Genomic DNA, 6,794 nt, shown 5'->3' on the forward strand with positions numbered 1-6,794 from the left:
CTTGGAATAAACATTAAATAAGTGTGTAAACAGATATGAGTCACGCAGTATGTAGGCATGCATAACTTCATTGCGGTGTTTAGAGTAGAGCCTGGTGATTATATCAAATATCACAATATCATTGAGCAAATACGTTAATGTGTGATGGTATAATAGGGTTGACTGTTAAAGGTGGGGTAGGTAATTCACTTTAGAAACACTTTTTGTTATATTCCATGGAATGCTCTTAACATCCCGATAGCAATGAATACATTAAATGCTTTGACAATAAATACATAAAAAAAATATCATCTGTGGAAGCCGTGGCGCTGTAAAAAGCACGACCAATCATCTGAGCCGGCCCGGCTAAAATAACTGGATGGCCTACCTGCCTGTCAGCCTTCCATCTGTGCACAAACTTATCTCGTGCCCTCATTGGTCATGTGCGCGTCCGTGTGTGTTGGAGGAGGGGCTCTGTAAGGAAGTCTGAAGGAAGGGGCAGATTGTTTTCGTCTACGTACTTTCAAATTCTAGCGCACTCGAGCTGGTTTCTCCATTCTTACCTACCCCACCTTTAAACACTAACTATTACCACAACAAGATTTTCTTTTGATTGTAAATCATCATCAGTAATGTGGATATAAAGACTTATACAAATACAACAATTATATCACTTTACCTTGTAACACCAGGAAAAGACGGCACTATTACAACATCAAAAATCGAATACGATTGATGCTGTTGTTCAATTCGGACACTTCTCTTAGTCCACTGCCATGTTGTCCTACATCGTACATTTAGTTTTTGTAGATCCAACAACCATTTTTTTTGTATATGAATGGATGTCTACGTTATGTATCGTAGGTCGTTGAGTGTTGGAAGTGTCCGCTGTTTCACACTCAACTGTTTGAATGTTATGAGAGTAACATAGTGGTGTGTTTACCGGTCGCGTAACTTCTGCTTCGTAGCCAAGAAGCGTTCCAACTGTTTGAAAGTCCACCATCAGGGGTACTTATACTGCATTTAGCCATACTTTGCATTTGGATGCACTCAAGATAGCGCTTGTACGTAAAGAAGTATGCAAATTGAAACACAATACAAGCCTCATAACATGATATAGTATGGATATATTGCTCAGCCTTACATCGAGTCTGTTATATGTAGGTCTTGCTCTGGTCTCAACTTGTACTGATATATATATACTGTGTACTCACTAGTCTAAACTAAAGGTGACTTTCTGTTGCTGCTCCGGGCTCTGTGAGCTCTTCGTTCCACCTTTGACAATTTAACATCTGATTTGTAGACCCAGCAAGTCTCCTGTCAACGTATCTACTGCTTTTCAATCTTGTTGGCATTGGTTTTATTATATTTATCCTACTTTCCTACTGAGTTGTATCTCTCAACTATTGTTTTTTTGTACTACAACAAGTATGATTGACTTATAAGCACCTGATATTTCTTCGATTATACCTATTTCCCTACAGGAAACCACTTTGGGTCAACACTGTTCTTTTTACAGTCAACGTGCTGTATTAATGAACTGACCTTAGTTGCATTACATCCTTAGAAAACCTTGTTATTTATGACGGTTTGACACTCGTTGTCTCTTCATGAAACCTCATATTTATTATGTTACCTTGTGGGTTTTTTAAGTGACGCTTTTGGGGCATTTCCCCAGTGATGGAAATGTCATCAGTCCTATGTTTTGGATAATTGGCTGCCTTAAGTGTGTGTGAGAAGTGTGTGTGTGTGTGCTCTGTGACGTCAGGTGTGTCTTATAGATCATTCAGAACCCCACCTCCCTTTATGAGAGATATTTGTTGTGTGTACAGCATGTTTCCTGCAGCTCTGTGTGACTGAAAAAGCGTGAAAAATAAATTGGGTTTCTGCTAAAAGTGTGCAGACGCTCTCACCTGTATATACTGCTTTGTCCACAGCATCATCTTGATTTGCGGTCCACTCAATCCGTACAATAGTTCGGTAAATTGTCATAGCTTACATGCACACAAATTGCTTTCTCACTTTTTAAAACGGTGAATGCAGAAAAGAGAAGTTTCCTCTATTGAAAACGTCATTGTTGCATTTCTGTTTCCACCAGCCGAGCACCTTGTGGTCAATGGAGGTCAAGGTTTCCAAACGAGAACGCAGGGTGAGCTTTTGTCCAGCAGTTGGAAAAATAGAAATGGTGTGTGTGTGTGTGTGCGTGCGTGCGTGCGTGCGTGCGTGTGGCTGTTGTCGCCGCATTCATTCTGAATAGTCCTGTTGAATTAATGTTCCTCTTGAACTAGATTCACGGAGAGCCTGCAGGTCTGTGATTTACTCCGGCGATGTTGCCCCTTCGTTAGGAGGCACACTTTGAATATTTCATTTTAATGACTTCACAGCGACGATGAATATTCATACTCTGGCTTTGTGCGTTTCCACTGATACGTGTTAATGGGAACATCTAGATCCTGAAACATCCCATCAGCGGTGTATTGTGCGTTTGTGCTTCTTCTTTGTTGGAGACGGTGTTACATCCGAGTTTTCAGCAGAGGTGATCTGAAACATGTCAGGTGTTGTTGTCAGCCTCTGAACTCAAAGTGCTTCTCGCACTTTTGAAGAAGAAATGCAGATTTTAAGCATGTTTTTAGTGAAAGATCAGACACAACTTTCACATTCTCTACTAAAAGAAAAGCTCATTCTCCTGCTTTTATTAAAGGGGCCCTATTATGCTCATGTTCAGGTTCATATTTGTATTTTTTGCCTCTTCTGTGACATACAATCTTAAAAATATCAGCTGCCAAAGACATTCTTGGAGTTGTTAAATCCCTAAATTAAGTTGAAATAGTTTGTACTTTCAGGATTTTTTTTTTTTTTTAGAGCTTAGAGTATCATACCAGAAACCAGCAACACAAACCTTTAATTAAGATGTTTTTAAATATCAAACTACTTCGAAGGTCAAGAATGTACGGAGGCCTGTAAGGGAAATTGAATTGGAAAAACATTCAAGGTTAAACAAAAGTAACAAATAAAAAAAATTACAGTTTTTAATTTAGGTCGATGTGAAAACAATAAGTAAATAAAAATGTGAATTTATTTCTGGCTCAGTTAGGTGCAGGGACGTGCACAGACATTTTGGGGGGCAGGTGCTCAAGTGAGAAAAAGGGCACTTCCCATAGTCATTTATAAAAAAGCATGTAAAACAAAAAGTTAAATATAGTTGCACATCTCTGACTTACTGACCAATTTATTTGAATACCCTCACACTCACGCAATTGTTTAACACTCAACAGACTTCTACAAAATAATCAGCTGGCACAGAGACAATGGTCTTCTTTAGTATTCACTACGGACAAGAGCAGACAACAAACTAGTGCAATTAATAGTTATTAAATGAGCAGCCGACAATCAAACTGTGCGCAAACAGCAGTAGATATATATTCATTTATTTGTATTTTAAAAAAGGGGGGAAAAGGGCAATTTCTCTGGAGGAAGAAAAAGGGCATGGGCTCAAGCCCACTTTGATGTCTATGTGTGCACGTGCCTGGTTAGGTGTCATAGAGAAATACCACGTCAATGAGACACACACTACTGTAGGAGGTGTTCAGAAAATACATCTGATTTTGATTGGCTTTAAATATCAAAAAATACAAATAAGACAGTCAAAAAATGTGTTTGCTTACACACAGACCAATATCCGTTCCAGCGTGCAGTACTTCGTAAGGAGTACTGGTTAGCTGGCCGACTCTGCTTTGATTGGCCAACCACATATAGATGTCCCGCCCCTTAGAATATTAGGTACAATGTGTTGCAGCGCTAGCCAATAGAAGAGCTAGTGTTACATAGTGATGTCACTGTTAAAGAAGTAAACAAATGGCGCGTTTCCACTACACGGCGTCGCTCGGCCCCGCTCGGTATGGCTGGGCCTCGTTAGGACTGGCTCACTTTATGGCGCATTTCCATTACAGTTTAGGAACTGGGGCAGTATCTATAGTAACGCAGTGTAGGCGGAGCCGTGACGTGATCTTCAGAGGACCCCAGAAAAACAACACAGCCGTTAGCTGTTAGCACTCAGAGCTCACAGCTCCTCATATATGTTCAGAAACTAGACAAAAGTTAAACAAGTACAAACCACACTGCCTGTGTCATGGTGAATACAGTCGCTGCTTTATTTATGTCTGTATCGGCCGTTGTTGTGAGTGTGGACGGTCGGAGCATATATTGCGTTAGCTTAGCCAATCTCCATTTAGAAAACACGCATTTTAAAAGGTTTTTCGCCTGCCGTCTGTCTGCAGACTTGACAAAGCATTAATTCATGGTTTTTACTAACCGGTATCAGTATGTTGTTACTTCGGCATCATTTTGAAACGTGTATTACAATTAAATCACGGTCAAATATGTCCATCTTGTTGTAGTTGTAGCCCCCTTGCCAGCGATGCTCTCTCTAGTTTAGCATACTCAGCCCGACTCAGCCTCGTTGTCTCTGGCCCTAGACCCGATTTTATGAGGCCAGAAAAACTGTGAATTAGGACCCGCCGGCCGGTACTAGGCCAAGTGGAAACGCAACCAAAGACGGGCCGCTGACGTCACAGCCCTCTTAAACCGTGCTCCGCGCTGTAGTGGAAACGCGCCAAAAGGTGTCCAATGGAGGCGTGTGTGTGTATATATGACAGATATGAAAATGATATACAGTGTTATGATTCAGACATGAAGGCTAAGCCGATGTAAAACAGACGTTGGGAGGACATCTTGTTTCTATTAAAAAGCAATTTAACAGGACATGTCTTTTAACTGTTCAGATTCTGAATAGGCGCTGTTGAACGATGGTTTGTACAGTGTGTGTGTGTGTGTGTGTGTGTGTGTGTGTGTGTGTGTGTGTGTGTGTGTGTGTGTGTGTGTGTGTGTGTGTGTGTGTGTGTGTGTGTGTGTGTGTGTGTGTGTGTGTGTGTGTGTGTGTGTGTGTGTGTGTGCAGGAGAGTGAGTGCTAGTTGAAGTTGAAAGCGGTGCAGGGCTGCGATCAGAGGGAAGCCGTAATGAGTCCATCGAGGCGAGGCTTTGATGCTGCTGCTCTCAGGGGATTCTGGGAAATAAAAGGGAGGAGGCGGGACGGCAGAGTGACCCTTAAACTCTACGATCAGGAGATAAACTCACGCTGCGGGGCGACGTTACAGAAAGACAAGGCATTATGTCACGGAAGAGTTTTTGGGAAATCCCCAAAAGTCATTCTGTCGCTCAGAAAGTATAAATAGTCCTCGACATGAAAGTGGATTTTCTACTTTTTCAATGAGAAGTTATTGTTTTATCACGAATGGATGAATTGATTAGGTTCTTTTTGTGGGATCTTTTCAGTTTATGAAGTATCTTAAACATTGGGGCATACCAAAAACAGAAGACTTCCAGAAAAGGACTTGTTATTGTTAATGTTTATATTATTAATGATCTCCTTTTGTACCACCGGGGAGCCCCCAGCCGCATCACCTCAGTGTGTCTGCTCCTATCAAAGGCTCACAGTGCCTCTGTTGTTCCTTTTCTGATGTGTGTGTGTGTGTGTGTGTGTGTGTGTGTGTGTGTGTGTGTGTGTGTGTGTGTGTGTGTGTGTGTGTGTGTGTGTGTGTGTGTGTGTGTGTGCGCCCTTACTGTAGTCACTGTTTCTGGCATTTACTGTTCACTGCCTGAGTGTGGTGGTTGTGCATCTTGACGTCTGCAGGTGACACACAGCTCGATGTGTGCATCAAAACAGCAGAAAGGTCAAAGGTCCTCCAGCATCCTGCCCCTCTTAAGTACTGTGTATATATGTTTGGGTTGATTGCATAACAAAAAAGGATGTTTATAGAAGAGAGAAAGTCTGAGGAAAGATAATTCAAGCGTGAAGCAGAAAAATACTATTCAACTTAATTTAATTTTATACGTTTTACTTTTTCCAATTCACCTCTTTGAACTTGCAATTAGGGTCAAATTATCAATACTGTTTTTTCCTCGTACGTGCATGCAAATAAACCTGTTAAACAATATTTTATTATGTCTTTTTTAACACCTGCAATTAACATAGTTACTGTTGTTCAACTGTCCTTATAAAATACGTTACAAAAGGAAAAGAAAATATGTTATTTTGCGCTCTATTAATCAGAGTTTGTGCATACCTATATACAGTATAACATATAAGCAAGACCCATACATGATGGTAGAAGCAGCGGTGTTCAGAACACATTACAAACTGTACACACACACACACACACACACACACACACACACACACACACACACACACACACACACACACACACACACACACACACACACACACACACACACACACACACACACACACACACACACACACACACACACACACACACACACACACACACACACACACAGTGTAGGGGCATTTTAAGGTCAGCTTCTCTGGGAAAAACACTCTTCAAACATCAGCCCATCGATCTCTGCCTATAGAGCGTCACGTCATGCAACCCTCGTGAGGGGCTTAACATGCAATGTGTGTGTGTGTGTGTGTGTGTGTGTGTGGGACATTTATCACGCAAGTGTCTTTTAATGAATACCAATTACATATGTGAATTCAGGCAATGCTTTATCTGCATTTATACGGTCGTGAGTTCACTCACTTGTTAGTGTGTGTGTGTGTGTGTGTGTGTGTGTGTGTGTGTGTGTGTGTGTGTGTGTGTGTGTGTGTGTGTGTGTGTGTGTGTGTGTGTGTGTGTGTGTGTGAGTGTGTGTGTGTGTGTGTGTGTACCCTGCAAGCCCTTGTTGTGAGTTCACAGCACAAATTTAACAAGCGTCTGATGTTCAGTTTTGTTGCAGGAGTGAACCTATTT

Source organism: Trematomus bernacchii, unplaced genomic scaffold (assembly GCF_902827165.1).
Source record: "Trematomus bernacchii unplaced genomic scaffold, fTreBer1.1, whole genome shotgun sequence".
NCBI classification, from domain to species: Eukaryota; Metazoa; Chordata; class Actinopteri; order Perciformes; family Nototheniidae; genus Trematomus; species Trematomus bernacchii.